The following is a 19447-nucleotide window of genomic DNA, read 5'->3' on the forward strand; positions in this document are numbered from 1 at the left end:
TGTAAAGAAACCTGGCAGCTACAATACCCTCCATCCAGTGGCAATTAGTCATTGCTATTTTAATTACTAAGTTGGCAGAATTCAAGCTTCAGCAAGTTTTCATCTTCCCCACATCTACCGTAATACCGTTTATTCTATTGCCAAAGTTTCTAAATAGTTGATTATCTAATTTGTGTATTTCACCTTCTTGTTTCTGGGAAATTAAATCTGATTTTAGAATGTCTTCCTTCATTAATTTGATATAAAATCTCACTGATAATAAGCTGATGGTGTGTAGCTATAAACTATAGTTATAAAATATTTCAAATCACATTTTAACATTTGCCACATTAAAATTTAACAATTAGAATTTGCATACAATGGTAAAAGTAGATAACCTTACATTAAATACAATTATTTCGATAGGCTTTAGAATTCTGATACAATAATTATATTTCATTATCCTTAACTCTCCCACTATTGTGTGCTGATTGTAATAGGGGAAAATATCTTGTCTCTGTTATGCATCATATGCAATCATTTCTGGGAGGCCTCATCTACACTTGGACTTGATTTTGATTGAGATACTGGACCTTGTGCCTCAGCCTGATGAAACTGTAAGGAGATGAAATCTTTTGTGGGGTCTTGTGAAAGGGTGAAGACACTTTGCATGTAGAAGAAATGTAAATAGTTTGTGGATGGAGGAGGCCACACTTTGTTTAAAATGCGACCACAAATTCTTTGATACTCTTCCAACAAGAGGTAGAGAATATGCCCTTTTCCCTTGGATTTGGGCAGGATGATTTTTACAACCAATAAAACAAAGCAGAGGATGATATGTGACTTCCTAGGCTATGTCATAAAATGGCATGCAGTTCTTGCCTTATTCATTGAAATGTTCTATCTGGGAGACTTAAGCTTTTAAGTATGCAGATTTGCTCAAATAATGTGTCTGTGCTGCGAGAAAGCCCAAGCCACCTGGAACTTGCGACAGCAGTCCCAATGTCAGAACTTCAGTTGGCAGTCCCAGCTGAGCATGGCCTTTGTCTTCTTCCAACTTAGTTTTGTCAGATATGTATATGAAAAAGCCTCCAGTCACTCAATCATTTAAGTCTCCAGATATCATGCATCAAAGACAATAAGTAGTCCCTGCTTCCGCTCTCTCCAAACCTCTGACCTAAAGAATCCATTAATGCAATAAAATGTTCATTATTTTACACCACTAAGTTTGATTTGATTTGTCATGCAACAGCTGGTGACTGGAACACATACTTGGCATAAATCAACATAATGAAGATTAGTATTCATTTACTTGTTTCAGCCATTTCAGCTATAATTTGACATCTCAGGTATAATACCTCTAATTTGAAAAATTAAAAAAAAAAAAAAACTTTTTTTTCTCCCTATACTTTCAACAACATATATTTCTAATGAAACAAGGACATTAAATTTTCAATTAATCATAAAAATATAGTTGTGTATTTTGTTTTAATAATAAATATTTTATTCTAATCAATTATTTTGAGTTTCTCAGGGCTCATTTTCTTTTAACACTAAAATAATAGAAGTATCTCAAAGATATTTAATGTTTAATCATTTTATGATAGGGAGAGCTGAACCTGAATACACATCTCTCTTCTGTTTCTGTTTTTTTATCTGACTTTTGTTTTAATCTATATCTCTGACATAAATGAGCATCATCTGGCATACACAATGTGAAAAAATTTGAAGTATTAAGTCTTAGAACCTAAAGAAAAATAAATGAGTGGTTTTTGGTGTAAGAAAAATAACATCAAGGTCTTTATCATAATTCAAGCATATACTGGCTCTCCAAGAATTTTTATATAGTCACATAAACATATGCACATATACATTTGTTTTATCTCTTCAGAATTAAAGAATATTAATAAGGTCTTTCTAAATCATTAAAGATAATACCAAATAAAATTAAATATTAATAAAATTTGAAAGATATTAACCAATTATATAACTGAAACTTTTTCTGAACATTTAAAGAAACAAAAAATTTAATTTACTAGACATAAAAAGTTTGCATTCTTGGTGACATTGATGTTTTCTTTGAGAAAATCTTCTCAAAGCCACATCACCCTGAGAGAATCCACACAACTAGAAGGAGAAAAAATATATATATCTTTCTTTTGTCTTGGGTAAACAAACAATTAAGGCATCTCTTTTTAAATGACATTTAGATTTAACTTTTTGATTTGCTTGTCAGCATTCATCTTCCAGTATAAGCACTACAATAATACTTATTAAAAAGAGAACTGTTTTCAGACATCAAAGTATGACTATTCAAAGCCTGCATTTGGAAATTAGGCTCGGATGGAAGAAATGTTATTTACGCAGAGCAGGAAAAAATTGGAATTGCACAATATTGTTGAGTCTTTTTCAAAATCTCAATATTGGCATAAATAAAAAGTCAAATTCTTTTAGAATAATCAATTGTAATAATTCAATTGCAATTATTACAGATTGGTCTCACTTCACTAAAGCCAAAACCATCTTTATAAATAACTATTTCTAACTCACAATTAATAAATCTCATTGTCTATATAAATTTCATATCAGTTTGTTGAAATATTGTGTTCTAAAAGTCATATTTTTTTCTTCACATTTTTCATACTGAGGACAGTACTACATTTGTCATTGAAGAAAAAAATTCTGAAGAATGTTTTAGTTGTGCCATGTTGTATTATCCCTACTCTGCTCTCTATATATTGAATAAATATCTACCTCCTTACATATGTGTATACATATATAAGCCATTTGTGACAACATGGATGGCTCTTGAGATTATCATGCTAAGCAAAATAAATCAGACAGAAAAAGTTGAGAACCATATGATTTCATTCATGTGGGATATAAAACTGAAAGCAACAAATGAACAAGACAAACAGGGATTCATGGCCACAGACAACAGGTTAGTGGTTACCAGAGAGAAAGGGGGAGGTAGAGGTAGATAAGGGTAAAGGGGATCAAATATATGGTGATGATAGGAAATTTAACTTTGAGTAGTGAACACATAATGCAATATAGTATGATATATTATCGAATTGTACATTTGAAAACTATATAATTTTATTAACCAATGCCACCCCCATAAATTTAATAAAAAATAAAATAAAACCATGTTCTCCTATCTGACTTAAGAAAAAATTGCAACAAATAATGTGACATACTCACAAGAAGAAAGAACAATACCTATAAAAAGTACATATAGTGTTAGGTCATCTTAAATATAAAGCAGCATCACATCTCTAAATGACAACTAATAATAGCATAAAAAAATAAAACACACAAATGAGTGGACATATTATATTTTTAAATACAAATTTCCAAAATGTTTATGTTTTTGTAACAAAAACAACATACTATAGCAAAATAAATAGTGCGAAAAATTCCCACTTTTCAATCTTACTTTCATCCTGGTTAAGTGAAGAACATTTGGAAAATCCTCCAATATTTTGAGTGTCCCTTTCACTCCAAAATGGTCCTGTCATCTCTCAGGGCTGATGTGAAGGTTTATGTAGAACACAAGTACAGAGTAAATATTAAATGAATGTCCACATTTTTCCTCTTTATTCCTTCTCTTGGAGCAGGATCAAAATCTTAATCATTCTTATATAATCTAGTGTCTTGAAAACAGTAGACATGAGGCAAATAGTTGTAAATTATACTGACTTAGTATTCAACTTTTATAAAATTTTAGTTGAATATTTTAAGTAATTTCCACTTGTCTTTTAAAACAAAAATAACTCATAACATTATAATATAGAGAATACTTAACATTTTAGTGTTAAATCAAATTTATTATAAAAATTAAACTACATTAATATAATCATCATAATTTAGAGTGGTAAAACCCGTGAAAAAGTAAATACATGTGAAAAAGTAATGTATGTGAAAAAGAAAATAAAGCAGAAGCACACCTAATTAAATTGTAAAACTTCCTTCCTTTAACCTTGAGTCATCCACATGAAAACTAGCAGACTATGCAGACTAGCAGACACAATTAATCAAATTCTACATTAGAAAGGAAAGCTATTAACATTTTCTGTATAAATTATTCTGCTGTATACCATCATCCCAATAATATAAGTATTATTCTTTTTAAAAAATCTATTCAGTATTTTATTCAGGATTTATTTATGACATCCTTATATTACATGAGAAATTTAGCATTCTTACAATTCCATTTACTTTCCTTTAACTTCCCAAATTTGAGTGATTGTACAATTCTTATCTTCAGTTTATTTATTCATTTATACATTTATTCAGTAGCATTTAGCGTGCACATGCTATGCACCAGTCACTAGTCCAGGAATATAACAGCACAAATGTGATGCCCATGTGAAGCTTGAATTTCAAGGGAAATGACAAATAATAAAAAGTAAATGAACTAATTATAAGATAATATGACGGATGCACCTTGCCTTGCCTTTACAGAGAATATCGATGGTGCCATTTTGGTAGCTGAACAAAACCTCTCTTCAGAGGTAATATTTAAATTGATACCTACAGGTCGAGAAGGAAGAATCCAGACAAAGACTAGGATCTTAGAGCACTCCTGGTAAAGGGAGCTGCAACTACATAGCAATATCGCAAAGGTGGAAAAAATGTGATGATCTGAGGAAGGAAACAGAAGTCTGAGGTTCAAATTATATGGTTAAAATGTTGTCTTTGTCTCTCTGCTCTTGGCCCTATTTCTGTGTAGGCGTGTGTGCGCGTGCGCGCGCGTGCGTGCGTGCGTGCGTGTGTGTGTGTGTGTGTGTGTATTTAATCAGCTCTCTTTTCATGGTGACCTCTTGAAACTCCATACTTATATTCTTCACCTTGTTAACCCTAGCAGAATAAGGTTTTCTTGTTTTTTTCTTATAATTTCAGTAAAAGCACTAGCTCATTTTTCATTGGTTAGAATTGATTCTTGTGGTTGGCTAAACCTGGAATATAGGTTGATTCTTGGAGCAGATAAAAGAATAAACCCAACCTGAACCATGTGGGGTGAGTTGGAAAAAGTACTTTTTTAAAGGATGACTAAGGTGTTGTTACTACAAAATGGGCAAACAAATACCCAAAAATGAGCCATCACAATAGAAGTCTTGAAACATAAAAGTGGGCATGTCAGTTGGCAATTTGGAGCTCTAGTGTCTAGGTGGAAGTTGGAGGTTCAAAAAAAAAAGGTAGTTATCAACAGATAGATGATATTCAAGAAATGAAAAAAGTTTAGTAGGAAAAAGTATAGAGCAGAGAAAATATCATATGACCTAGACCTATGGGACTCTAATTTAGAGGTTCAGTAGATGGTAAGAAACCTGGAAAGGAGCAGCCTGCTTTTCTGTACAGGTGGGTGATCTGGAGAAGTACAACAGGCTCAGAAATTCTGTAGATGGTTCTGCATTTTATTCCTGTTCTCTGTGCATATTCAATCAGACCTGACAGTTTTTCTAGGATACTGTTGAAAAGGATGCCTCTCTCTATGCAATCACTTCCTTTTGCTCTACTCAGTTGCTCCTCCAATCCAATCTCAGTGCTACATTCCAGAAAATCTTCAACGTTAGTGAAATGCATTAATAGCACACTTTCTTGCTTTGAGAACCATATTTTGGGTTTACAAATCTTAAAGTAAATTTTCTTTATTTCTACAGGATATTGAGAGGGAAGGAGGTAAATGTCTTTCCTCAATCTGCCACCTTTGACTGGTAGTCTAAATGTTATTGCTATAAAATAATTTCCGGAAAGTTCTATATGTTAAAAAAAGAAATTCTGCTGTGTAAACTAAGTAATAATTTCCCCCAGAAACTGAGATCGAAAATAAATAATTGAGTAAAATTAACACTTAACTAATGTGTTTTCTTTCTAATTTATTTTAAAAGTTTAAAGCTTTTCAGGCAAAAATAGCCCACGTATAACTTTCTACAACATCTTTATAATATTCAACTTATTTAATGTAACACTCTGATATTATTGATTTTACTCAGAAATAACATTTTTGCCTTTGTACCAAAATAAGAATAAATGAGCTTTAGAAATTTTATCTCTGAAAAAAGAAAGCAAGCATGCATCCATCCTCTTACTGAGTGAGTGGTTTGCATTTAAAATTCTGGATAGAATATATCTCTCTAACTCAGTGTTTTTTGGTTTTTTTTTTTTTTGGAAAAATCCTTAACAAAGCTATAGCAGAAGTCAGAATACTTGCTTCAAATAATACTATTGTTCATAATTAGCTATAACTATGGGTAATCAACCTCTCTGTCAAAGGGAGCTCATGTATAAAATCTCTTCATAAGATTGTTGCTAGTCTCAGTATTATAAAAAATGAAACATATTACAGCAATAGACACATAATGGTTGTTTAATTCACATTTGCTGAGTCTTAAAAATCAAGCTCACAAACAACTCATGGATTTCTAGTTGAAGTATTCTGTTTGTTAGATATTTTCACATTTAGTTCAAAAATCATTTAAAAATCTGATATGAAACCAGTATACATGGTTCATATTCATTTTAAAAGCATATATTCTGTTTATTTATTTATTTTTTTCATTTCTTTTCTGGCACTGCCTAAAACCAGATAATATTATATAATATTGTAGTATGAAATACAAATTTGTTACTGAGCTTTTCCAGCTCCAAAGAAAGGAAATAAAATCCCAAACTTTTTAGACACCATGTATAAGGAAAACATTTTTCATGGCAGGTAAATATATGTCATGTCTCTAACAATCTCCAGGTGAGTGGTCTTATTTCAAATTGTTCTTAAAATGATTGTGGTCTATGGCCATGCTGCCCTGAACAAGCCCGATCCCTTCTGATCTCATAAGCTAAGCAGAGTCAGGCCTGGTTAGTACTTGGATGGGAGATCACCTAGGAAGACCAGGTGTCGTAGACACAAAAAATAAAAAATAAGGGATTGTAAGCTGACAAAGTCCTTGCAATCTGTAAGGTCAACCGAGGGTGACCTCACCTAAAAAATAAATAAATAAATAAATAATAAAAATTAAATAAATAAGTAAAATGACTGTGACATTAAGGCCAGTTCAGTTAGACAAGTGGAAATATCTTTTGACTTCATGGCTGATTCTGTTTTAATCCTCATTTTTTTACGTGAAACAGAAATATTTTCTTTATGATAAAAATTGATCATATCCAATATGAAGCTGGCATGTTAGCCTGTCGTGTAAGTGGAAATAGGTCAGTTCTCATTTAATCTATTTATTCAATACTACTGTGGCATTGGAGAGTTCCATCACTTCTCTAAACCACAGTTCCACTATCTCGAAATGTGAATAAATTACAAACCTGCCTTATTGTGTGGGTGTGTGTGTGTGTTAAGGAATTTAAGCTAATGACAATCTGAGAGTAAGCTAACCGTACATGTTATAGCTGCTCTTGTTCTTGTTTCTATCCTTCTATAAGAAAGAACCATGACTGAAAGTCAAACTGTTTAATTTGTCATGAAATTTTGTTTTTTTTGCTTTGAAATTTTTCAGAATTCTATATGCCACTTTTCAAATATTCTATTTGGTAGCTTATAGCTGTAAATTTTTAGTGGACAAATACGTAGATTTTGATATAGCTACAACATTCTGTTGTCTTGTAATAAGCCAAAAGAAATGGCAGCCCACAGGATGGAAAAATTCCTGTATCTTCTGTGTTGTAATTTGGTTTCTAGGTTACTATGTTTTTCTCTTTTGGAGTTTATTCCTTCTGTTTAGAAGACATATCCCACCAAGATCCTTCAAGAAAAGAGTACATAAAATGAATTTTTGCATCTATATATGTCTGAAATAGATTTTGCTTTCATGCTGGTTTAATAGTTTAGTTGGCATTAGTTCCTTATTGCTGTTATAACAAATTATCACAAATTTAGTGGCTTAAAATAATAAAATTTTATTTAGATTGACGGAGACTTTGTTTTGGAAAACCTTCCTCTTTAAGTATTTTTCAGAAAGGTACCTGTACCTAGACTTCTTACTGTGATTTTCAGCAAGACTAATATGCATGAGAGCTTTATTCAAGCTTAAGCTTGCATGGCTGTTACCTGTATTGCAGAATGGGATACTGAGCCTCAAAATGACATTCATCAATTTAATCTGCTACCTGTGTGGTTCAGTACACACCCTGATTCCTTTTTCCCATGAAGGATGAAGGAATCTTCTGGGACATCAATCTGCTGATTTCTCCCATACCTCTTTATTGAATTATTTGCTTAAAGTTTGCTATGTTGCATTACATTGCTCTTAATGTTTTCTTCTCCCCTATTTCTTCATCCCAGGGCAAATAAAAGGGTGAGGAAGAGAGAAGGTGGATAGGGAGATAAGGGCAAGGTTAGGGAGAGGATGCTACAAACTTAGTGGCTTCAAATAATACAAATTTATTCTCATCCAGTTCTGAAGATCAGAAGTCCAAAATGGATCAGCAAAGAGCTGCATTTCTTCTAAAGGTTTTGGAAGAAAATACGTTTTCTTGCTTTTTCTAGTTTCTAGAACTTTGTGCATTTCTTGGCTTCTGGCCCCATCTTACATCTTCAAAGTCAGCATCCAACATCTTTTCAATCTTTCCCTATCTTTTCTGTCACCAGATTGCTTTTTCTGACCTTCACCCTTTCTCCTCCATCGATTAGGACTCTTGTGATTGTATCCGTCCTTCCCAGATAATCCAGAATATTTTCCCCAACCTAACATCTCCAAAATCCTTTTTTCCATGTAAGGTAACATAGTCACAGGTTCCAAGAATTAAGATGTGGGCATCTTGGAGGGCCATTAGGTTGTCTACTACAGACCCCCAAATATTCATGTCCACTTCACATGCCAAATATGTTAGTCCCATTTCAAGATCCTGCAGATTCTCAAAACTTTATAGCATCATCTCAAGTCCAAAATCTCATCTAAGTCTCATTATTACAAAATGCGCAAATCTCATTAGAAAACATTTTATCTGATCTCTAAATACAGTGATGAGACAGGCATAGAATAATAGCTATCAATGTCTCAGTTCAAAAAGGAGATGGGAGAATGAAAAGAAAAAAGAGGTCACCAGCCCTAAGTAATTTCTGTTGGGAAATTGTACCCAACTGGGCAAGCAACATAAGATTCAAGTCCTGGGAACAACTCTCCATGGTTCTGGCTCTACCCTCTGGCTCAGGCCTTCGCACCGGGCTCATATTATTTTTCATGAACAGTATTAGGAACAGCAGCTGAGTAATTTTTCCAGCTTGTTCCTTACCTGTAGAATTTCGGGAGTCCAAAAGCCTTCCTTCATTTTGTTCTCTCTCTGTCTCTTTTAGTCCACCTGGCAATGTGACTGTTGACATGACATTCTCGAGGACCCTGTAAATTTCCCTTGTATGTTTCAGAGATTTACTCTGTTAGGCAACAAGCTCATCTGCAGATCTTTCTGGGATAATCCCATCTCTGTTCCTGGCTTCTGTTTGGATGGCTGAGAGGATCTTTGAGTCTCTTTACTAATCTCTCAAAGAGCAACATGAGAAATTGAATACTCTGATCTTTTGATCCTTCTAAAGCTCTAGTTAAAGGTTGCACAGCCACACCCTTGGCTTTCTCTCCAGAGCAGGCTTTCCTGACAGTGAGCCTCCTAATTTTAGTGTCTTTGAATCTGGATAGCCCGAGAATTTTTCATGTCGAATTCTATTTTCTTTTCTTTAATACTGTTTCCAATCTGGCTCTTTCCCTTTACTTTTTATCATAAGCATTAGGAGAGAACTAGGTTCTACTTTCAACATATTGTTTAGAAATCTCACCTAGATATTTGAGTGCATTGCTTACAAATTCTTCTTTCTACATAACTGTAGGATATAATTCCACTAAGTTTTCTGCCACTATGTAATAAAGATTCCTTTTTCTCTAGTTTTCAGTAACATTTTCTACATTTCCTTTTGAGCTCTCACCAACGATGGCTTTAATGCTCATAATTCTATCAACAATTCATATATGATAATTTAGATATTCTATCAATGAGCACGGATTGGGTGAGATGTGTAATAAGTGATCTCTGAGAATTGTCTTGTCATTCTGATTCCCATCTTTTTAATATGAATTGCTCTCTATCTGGAAGCTATTACCATGTTTTTGTGTTTTGTTTTGTTTTAATATCATTGAGATGTTAGTCTCCTTTGAACTAGAAACCCATTATACTAAGTTATTAATTTGTTTCTGTTAACTTGTTTATAATTTTTTTTCTTCTGAAACTTTTATTTTTCATTTTTAAATTTCTGAAATTGAGCTTACTGGATTAAACCTGTAATTTAAAAATCCTTTTTTCTTTATTCACATATTTTTGCTCTATGTTTCCTTCTGTAATTGTTTTTCAAATTTCAGAAACTTTTACCTATCTTGGTTTTTTAAGTTAAAAATTAAACTCTGTTTTTTCTGTTTTTTTTCTCAAGGTGTTCTTTATATGATTGTTAGAATTTTAATTTTTCCTACAATGTATGTGTTTTATATGATTTCCTTTAACCTACTTTTTAATTTATTTTGATACCTTTCATTTAGAAGTTTTTCAAAAATATCTGGTGATCCTAAAGAGTGTGTTTATAGTTTAAAATGTGGCACTACAAATATTCTTTGCGTCCACTGTGTGCTTGAGTGGGACTTGTTGGCTAGTGATACTACAGTGATCAGGTAACATCCAGCCATTGCATCATGGTACATACAAAACTTTATATCATTTTACTTCTTCTTTGAGGCCATTTATCATCTCCGAAAAAGAATGCTATAATCTGCTGGTGGCAAGTAGCAGAGAGAATAGTAGAATTTTACTGTAATGCTTAATTTTTGCCATGCTGTCGCAGCTCCTAAATTACAAGCTTCAACATGCTTCATGTTCCTGAGATGAGAGCTTCAGTCCTGCAGTCTCTCCAAAAAGTAAACTTCCTGTTTTTTTATGTTTGTTTGTTTTGTTTTTTTCTGGAAGTGGAGGTAGTTACTTGACTTCAGGAGGTTGAAAAGGCATTGGGGACTGAGGTTCCTTATGTATATACTTTCAACTCTATACCTGATTTCAGTCCCATATCATCCTCTTATGTTCAGAGACATCTATATTTTCCAGTCAATTATGGTTACCAGTAAATGTAATATGGTAGATTCTATGAGGTTTATCTTTCACTGAAGGAATTTTGCTGAAATAGCATTGACTACTTTTGACTTAGAAATGGATAATTGTATTTTCCAATGCCACTAACTACATTTTAGGGGATGGCTCTATAGAAACATTTTGAAAGATATATATATATTCAAATATATACATATATGTGTTTAAAAAATAAAGAGCAAGTTTTTATAATTAAACTCAATGTTTATTGAACCACTTTTTCCCCCATAATCAGTTCTGTTCTTCAGAATTTATCTCATGACTTTATAATCAATGCCTCCATTTGTTACTTTGCACAATTTCTTAAAATAGGCTTTTATTGTAAAATCTGCTACTCAAAAACACTACATTTTGATTTATTTTCCACTTTATAATATCATGACATTAGCATTTTTATACTTCTCTCCATATCTCCTTACACCCTTCTTTTTGAGAAACTTCGTCATTTGTTTTACTAGTTTTACATTGTCATGACTGATAAAATATTTATTTCGCTCTGTAGTTATAATTAAGTTTTCCGTGATTGGAACACAGACTGAAAGTTAAAAGAATAGTAAATAGTGTTCCTGGATCAGAAGACTCAATATAGTTAAAATGATAATCCTCCTCAAATTAATCTATAGATTCCACAATATCACAATCAAAATCCCAGAATTCTTTATTTTTATTGACAAGCTAGTTTTAAAATGTATGTTGAAAATAAAGGACTTAGAATAGTCCAAACAGTTTTGGATAAGAAGAACAAAGTTGGAGGAACCTGTAGTAAATTGCAGTATCTCCAAGCATTTCAGAAGGATTTCTAGTGAGTAAAACTTCTTTACTATCCTGTGAGCTATAACTGTACTCTCTCCAGTAAGATTTGGCTCTCAGCCCTAGGATAAGTTTCTTCCTTGGGTGATTTTTTGTTTGTTTTTGTTTATTTGTTTGTTTGTTTAGTCCTAGGGGGTGATGGTTACTTCCTATATCTGATATTACTATATTCTTTAGAGTTTTGTTTGTCTCTTATTAGTCAAATCCCCATTACTACAATTCCCATGTTAATAATCTTTATATTAAATTCTCTTTTTCAAATTACTGTGTGGGTTTTGTGTCCTGATTGAATTGTAATGGATATACTGCCAAAAACATGAAATAAACCAAGTGTACATCAAGTGATGAATACATAAATAAAGTGTACAACCATACAATAAAGTATTTATCAGCAATAATGCACTTCTGATATAAGCAATTATGTTGTCAAATACCAAAACATTATTCTAAGAAAAAGAAATGAGAAAAAAGATTACCTACTGTACGATTTAATTTATATGACATCTGAAAAACAAAATAGGGCATAAATCAAATCAGTGGTTGTGAGGGGCAATTGTTACAAATGCACATGATGGTACATTTGAGATGAGCAAATATTCCTTGTTTTGTTTGTGAAGCTCAGAACTGGTTAGATAAATAATATTTATTATAGGAAGAGAGAGTTTGCTATAAATATATTTTGTTCTCTATGGATCCAAACTTACAAGTATGGTTGCTCACTTACAGGAGAATATTCTTAACATATATTTTAATAAGTTCCCTAGCAATTCCTCAAAGTTGACTCATTTTAATTTACTTATATTGGCCTCATGTCCTCCTACAGTTTGTTTTCCCTAGAGTTAATGATTACTTTTCTATTGTCTTAAATTTTCACATTTATCACATCTTCGATATTTTATAAGATTTTACTTTTACTCTCTCATGAAATACACTTTTCTCAAAAGCTTTGCTTTTGCAGTCTTTGTCCTGATCAAGTCTGGACTTACTTTTTTGGCCATGTCTTCCTTGCTCGATTTCATTGGATTCATTTTCTTCTCCATTTTGTCTTCCTTTTTATTGTTTAATACTTTTACTATGAACTCATCTCTGATTTCCTAAAAATGGATAAATGTAAGCTTAAATTCTGGAGACCTTAAAATATCTTTATTTTTTACTACATTTTGATCAACAGATGTGAAGTTATAGGCTGAAAGTAATTTCCCACAGACACTTAAATTTTCAGATTACAGATGAGATGACTAGTGCCAAATTAATTCTCTTTCTTTTGTTGATAAACTATTTCATTTCTCATTAGAGTTTTTAATTGATACTTCAAAGTGATGTGCTATATGTCAATCTGTGTATATATTTTTGTTAATTTTACTAGGAGATTGATTAAACCCTTTAAAAACTTTAGCCTTCTGCTCAGGAGAATCTCCTGTATTGAGTCCTTTAATAATTTTTTCTCTTCTATTACATGAAGCTTTTTGAAATACCCTGGTTTTCCGAGAACATTGCTCCTTCTTAGTAATTATTCTTCTCCCAACCCCATTCTTCTGGATTTTGTTAAGAGTTACCGTATTATGATGTGACTCAACATGCTCTGAGTACAGTTGGTTGGTCTGAGGGAAAAAATTGAACCAAGAAAGGTCAATGAGTTTCTGAGATTTTTTTTTTAAAGTAGCACTAGAAAGAGGTCAAAAATGTTTTATTGCCAGGAGCTGAATTTTAGGTTGTAAAACTCAGTGTTCACATTTATTGCTATGCAGAGAAAGTTCTGATGAGAAGTGGGTTATACCTATATTAATACCTATAGCTATATTTCCATCTATGTCTACATTCGTTTGTATCTATATCAAATCAATACCTATATGAAATATAAATCTATGTCTATATCTATGGCAGTTGTTTTCGATTAGGAGGAATTTTTATTCCCAGTGTACATTTGGCTATCGTGCTGAGGGAGGTACTACTGAATCTAGTGCTTCGAAGCTGAAGATGCTGCTATAAAATGTACATACACACAACAGCCTCCCATCGCAGAGAATTATCTAGCTCACAATGCTAATAGCACCAAGTTTGAGAAACTCTGATCTAGAAAAAGCTTTAGTAAAAATGAGATCCCTGGTTATGTTTCCTTACCTAAGTGTTATTCACCTCCTCATTCTTATTTCCCCCAAATACCTCATTATCATTAAAATGCATTCCTCTTTTATGCTTAAACTATTTTAAATGATATTTTAGTTTATTTCAACGAATGATATCTAAACTAACAGTGACTTTTCCTATTCACTTTAGTGTGTATTAAATAGTGACAGACATCTTAATATATTTGAATCATGCTGTTTCTTCCTTAGTTGCCTTATATCCCAGCATTTTTATTCTCGATGCACACAGGGGTGAAAAGAATATTAAAAAAAAATAAATGAATAATATATAGATATGAAAATATAGTTCAACGTAAATTTTATAAATGTATAGAACGCCTTTGCTTTCAGTACTCATGACCATCAATGACTATCACACTGGAGATATTGCTGCCTTTTAGCAGCCAAAATGTGTTCTGAATCAGAAAATAACATCTGATTTGAGGCCAAGATTTTTTCCCAAAGAAAGCACTCTGAAATTTGGACTTTTCTAGTCAGTAACAAACTTTCCCTGAGGTTAGTGCATTAAAAATGCCCTGGCTGTCTGAATTGGGGGAGGCTGCAAGTATGAGAAAATCTTATTATCAGAAATGGAAGAGAGTCCTATATTGATGAAAAGCACAAAATATCATTCTGCTCATCATGAAAAAAAAAAATACCAAATGTTCTTGGGTAGATTACCAAATGCATTTGTGCATTTTTTCTTTAAAATTTTCTATTGAAAATTTAGGCCTTAATTATTTGTGAATTATCTATTTTTTGTGAATTACATGTTTTTTTAACTAAACACTTTAATGTCATTTTTATCAGTTAACATGTTGTGCCTTTCATTGGAAGAAACAGGAATTGATTTTGCTTTAATAACTAGGAAAATTTTATTGGCTCACACAGTCAAATGCCCAGAAGTGATTGCACCTTCTGGGCTGGTTGATTTGACTACATTTCTAATTTTCTGTTTCTTTCTCTTTGTTCTAGATTTCAGTATTAGCTTCATCCTAAGGCAAGATTCCCAATGTACTTCCAAGATGACTGACAATAACCTCGTAGGATATGGTATATACTATCTTGTGTAAGTACCATTGGGGGATAGGGGGAAGAAATCTAGTAGTTATCTCAAAGAACAAGAGATATTCCTTCTCATTAGCTCCCAGAAAGAACAATTTAGTTCACATGATTATGCACTGACTAGTATAATGTCACCTTCTCAAACTCTTACATAAACATGGAGATACATACAAATCACCTCTGGTCCCTGTAAAAACATAGATTCTTATTCAGTGGGGTTGAAGTCAGATAATTTACATTTTTAACAAATTCCTGTGGAATATCTATATTGCTGGTCCTTGAGTCTTTCAAATGATAAGTACTCCTCATTCTTTTTCACTGTCAGAAATAATAAATTTTGATCAACTATTTTAGAATAAAATTGACCATTAATTGTTTTAAGAAATCAGTATTCAATTCTGCTCTGGCTCTTAATGACCTTTTCTGCTTTTTCAGCCTGAGAAAGAACTTTACAAGTTGCCATTAGACCAAGAACTACTAATCAAAACATATTTTATAAAAATTTTGAGAAAGATTTTAAAAGATAACCCCCACATTATTTTTTGCTGTCATTTGTTTGGAAATCATACTAGAGAAAAATAAATATACTGAGAAAATATTGTCTTAGATTTCAGAATATGGTGACAAAATGCTACAATAAAATTTAGTGTTTTGAGTAAACCACTCCATCTTGGTATAAATCGGTAATGTTGACATAAGGAAACTATTTTAGGACCAAACAGAAACTATGTTTTAGCCTTTTTAGGAATGTTTCATCTCAGTTGTCAACCAAAGAAGGAATTGAGGACATTCTAACACGGGATTCTTTAAGTTCCTTTCCAAGAAAATGTGCTTGGCTAACTCTATGACAAGTTCATCTCGAAGTAAAAAGTATAATGCTCATTAGAAAAGTCACATAACATTTCATAATGAAATATGAGTATCTCTTCCACTCTTAAGTTTTTAGTTAATATCTACCACTCGCAGTAGTCATTGTCTTTTCAAAATGTTCCACTGACTTTCTAGACCTGAAAACGCACATGACTGGTTAAATTTTTAGTTTGCATTCAGTATTTTGACTTCTAATTTCACTGACCATTTCCTCCTTTCTCCACCCCTCAACAAGTCTCTAAAGAAAAACTTAATTTCTTGACAACTGCTTTCTAATCCCCAGTAGCTCATTCATAGATTTCTTTTTCTTACTGCCTTTTCGAAGCTCACGCTTTGTCCCTCCATGAGTTTTCTTTTTTCCTGGAATATTATATCCATATTTCAAAACTTATTGAAATGTCTATTACTCTCAAGGACACAGTAATCTTTCCTTTATGTGCATTTGTAATACTACTTTCTAGAACATATGAATCAAGTGCATTACAATATTTGTTACTATTGTCTTATATTATTTAACTCATGCACTGTTCTTTGAAATGTGTTATTTATGCCATATGTCTTTCCCTAGTATTTCACCTTATAGATACAAGTATCTCAGAAGATATTGAATTGGTTGATTACAATAAAAGTAAAAAGAAACTGTTACATTAAAAGTTTAACTACTACATTTTGAAAAATGGCTGTGGCAAGTATTATCTACAGAATATTTTCTTTACTACATTGTTGAATGTTTATCCAGGAATAAGAACTATAAATGATTCCCCATTTTAGGAGAAATAAACTCACATTTGAGCATGAATGACCTATTGAAAACAATCACATGTTGATGGATTACTTTGTTGTTCTGGAAAATTTAGAATGAAGTATTTATGTTTGTGTTCTCTATTTTATGTTAGCCAAATTGCACTAAGATTGGTTTCGTTAAAAAGACAATGATTCGCAGGTATGTTTCAAAATATTTTAATGAACCTCTTGAAGTTTTAAAAAATGATGTCCTCGAATATGTATTTAGGTATCTTTATTACCTCCATAAATTTGCATTCTTCCTCTTACAAAATTTAAGCAGTGGCTAATGTACCCTCTGGCCAAGACAGAAGCACAAGGGGAGGTTCTTGGTAATCAAATATTCCAGTTTGCATTGAGATAGGTTTCACCTCACCAATAGATCACAAGGAAAAGGATTTTCTAATTATTTACCAGAATATTGTCGCTCTGGGTACACATTAACATTATCTGGGAAGCTTATAATAAAATACTAAAGTCTAGGAATTATTCTACATCAAATAAATCTAAATCACAGTGGGTTGAAGGGTTCAGACATGGATAATTTTAAACACTCTCATGATGATTCAAGTGCATAACCAGGATTAAGATGAATTGACCTAGGGAATGATTAGTGAGTAAATACATTAAACATTTATACATATGACATGTGTACAACGTTTTACACTATCGTTCAGGTCCCACAAATTTTTTGGAAAGTTTGCCTTTCCTTTGGATCTTTACTTCTGCTTTAGGCAAAGAATTGGCTTAAATGCTTAGTTTTTGAACAACCATTTGAATCCCCAGGAACTTTCTTGTTAACAGAAAGGTAAGTTTGTTCTTTGCCAAGAGACTTTTTATTGCCTGCTAATAAAACATTCCAACTTTTTCCACTTTAATCATTAGTCTTTTTATGGATTGAATTAAATTCTGTGTGCTTTCAATAATACACTCTAGCTACTTCAATTCACCTGGGTGAAGCTATATTCTCAGCAGATTCTAAAGTTTCCTTTCCCTGGAGGTATCTTCATTTAGTCATAGAAAACTAATGGAGAGGACAGCCAAAGACTTCAACAATGCTCCAACCAAAAATAGATCATTACACCAGGCAAGACTTTTGATATGAGTTTGGCTTCCTTTTTTGTTTTCTCACAAGCAGAGAATGTGCAGGCAATAACAATAACTAAAATAAAAACTGCTCTTCTTCTGCTAGTAATTATCATTGTAAAATAATATATTTAATGTAGTTTTACATTTTCTTTTACATCATTTTACTTAAACCCTTGAACTTACATGAAGATCTTTAAGGAAGCGACTTACTCTTTAATACTCAGGACTAAGAATTTCATAAAGAATACCAATAAGAGACCATTTGGTCAATTTCAACATAACAAATATTTTTTGTCAATATTCATACCGCTAAAATTGTAGACACTGTCTTTCTTTTAGGAGCCCATTCAATAATGTATCCCCTTATAAATATTCAAATGCTTCCTTACTATTATGCCTTCTCCTCGGCATATATAGATTTTCCTTCTAATATTAATGAGGAAAACTGCAATTCTTCACTTTGCCTCACATCTAGTCATCTCTCTGTACTTCTTTTTTTTCTTTTAACAGCCAAGAATACAAACCTACAATTCATGACCCTGGTTTCAACCTCCTTCCTTTCCATCTAATTCTCTGTGTGTTATAACCTGGCTTCCACTCCTATAATTCCTCTAAACCTGCCTTTATTATCTCCCAAGACCCCATTTGTGCCAGTCCACATCCTCTAAATTGGTCTCTTGGGCAGTTAACAGGGCTGACTCTTTTGCAATCTCTTTCATCGTTTCTTTGACTTTAATCACATTTATTTACATTTTGTATCTCTAATTATTTCTGTTTCTTCTCTTTTTTTAGGTACTGCTATCTCTATCTAAGGCTTGAATGTTATTTCATAGAATTTTATTCATAGATCGTTTCCCTTTTCAATTTTCACATTTTTCTAAATAATTTCTTAGTTGTTAGAGCTACTGTCTGCATCACCATGACTTCAACATTAAATTGCTTATAAAGTTTTTATTTCACAGGATTCTCTAATCAAATCTTCCAAAGCTAAATTCACCTCTCACCTCTCGTTTTTATTCAGTCATTAGAAGAATGATATTCTTGAATAAGCAAGAGTGAATGGGCTATATGGTTATTCACAGGAATAAGAGAAACCACCAAAAATGCAGTGAGTTAGTGGATGTAATAGTGCAAGTTTGTGGAGTTTTATTTCCAGGTTCACCTATTTCATCAAGAGACCAGATACACAGTCATCGTGTGATTATGTTAGTGGGAAACAGGGAGAAGAGAAAGAAAATTGAAGATGTTGTTCAATAGTTATTTAGAAAAGTAAGGGATTCCTACCAAATGGAGTAGGAGAATGTCAGGATTGCCCTGAAAAATCACTAAAGACACTCTTGAGAATAATGGTCAAGAATTAACGTGAGTCCAGTTGGCATTGTATTTTTCAGCAGTAAACATCTACAGTAGATGTGGGCACTGACTAGGCATTAAGTTAGGTTTAACCAGGGTTTCGTTTGTTTGTTTACAAAGAAAAGATAAGGCAAATAAGTTGAGAACGTATTATTTAAAAAATGATTATAATGAAATTTGAGCTCAGTAAGAAGGTAAAAGAGTGAGAAAAATATGAAGGGTTGGGAAAAGATTTGAAGACC

At 32.5% G+C, this 19447-nt stretch overlaps 1 pseudogene; it reads left to right on the forward strand.

Annotated features, from left to right (window-relative positions):
• The first annotated feature begins 6770 nt into the window (after positions 1-6770).
• LOC111738451 lies at positions 6771-6889 on the forward strand (annotated as a pseudogene).
• Positions 6890-19447: the final 12558 nt, after the last annotated feature.

Source organism: Pteropus vampyrus, unplaced genomic scaffold (genome assembly GCF_000151845.1).
Source record: "Pteropus vampyrus isolate Shadow unplaced genomic scaffold, Pvam_2.0 Scaffold38, whole genome shotgun sequence".
Lineage (NCBI taxonomy): Eukaryota > Metazoa > Chordata > Mammalia > Chiroptera > Pteropodidae > Pteropus > Pteropus vampyrus.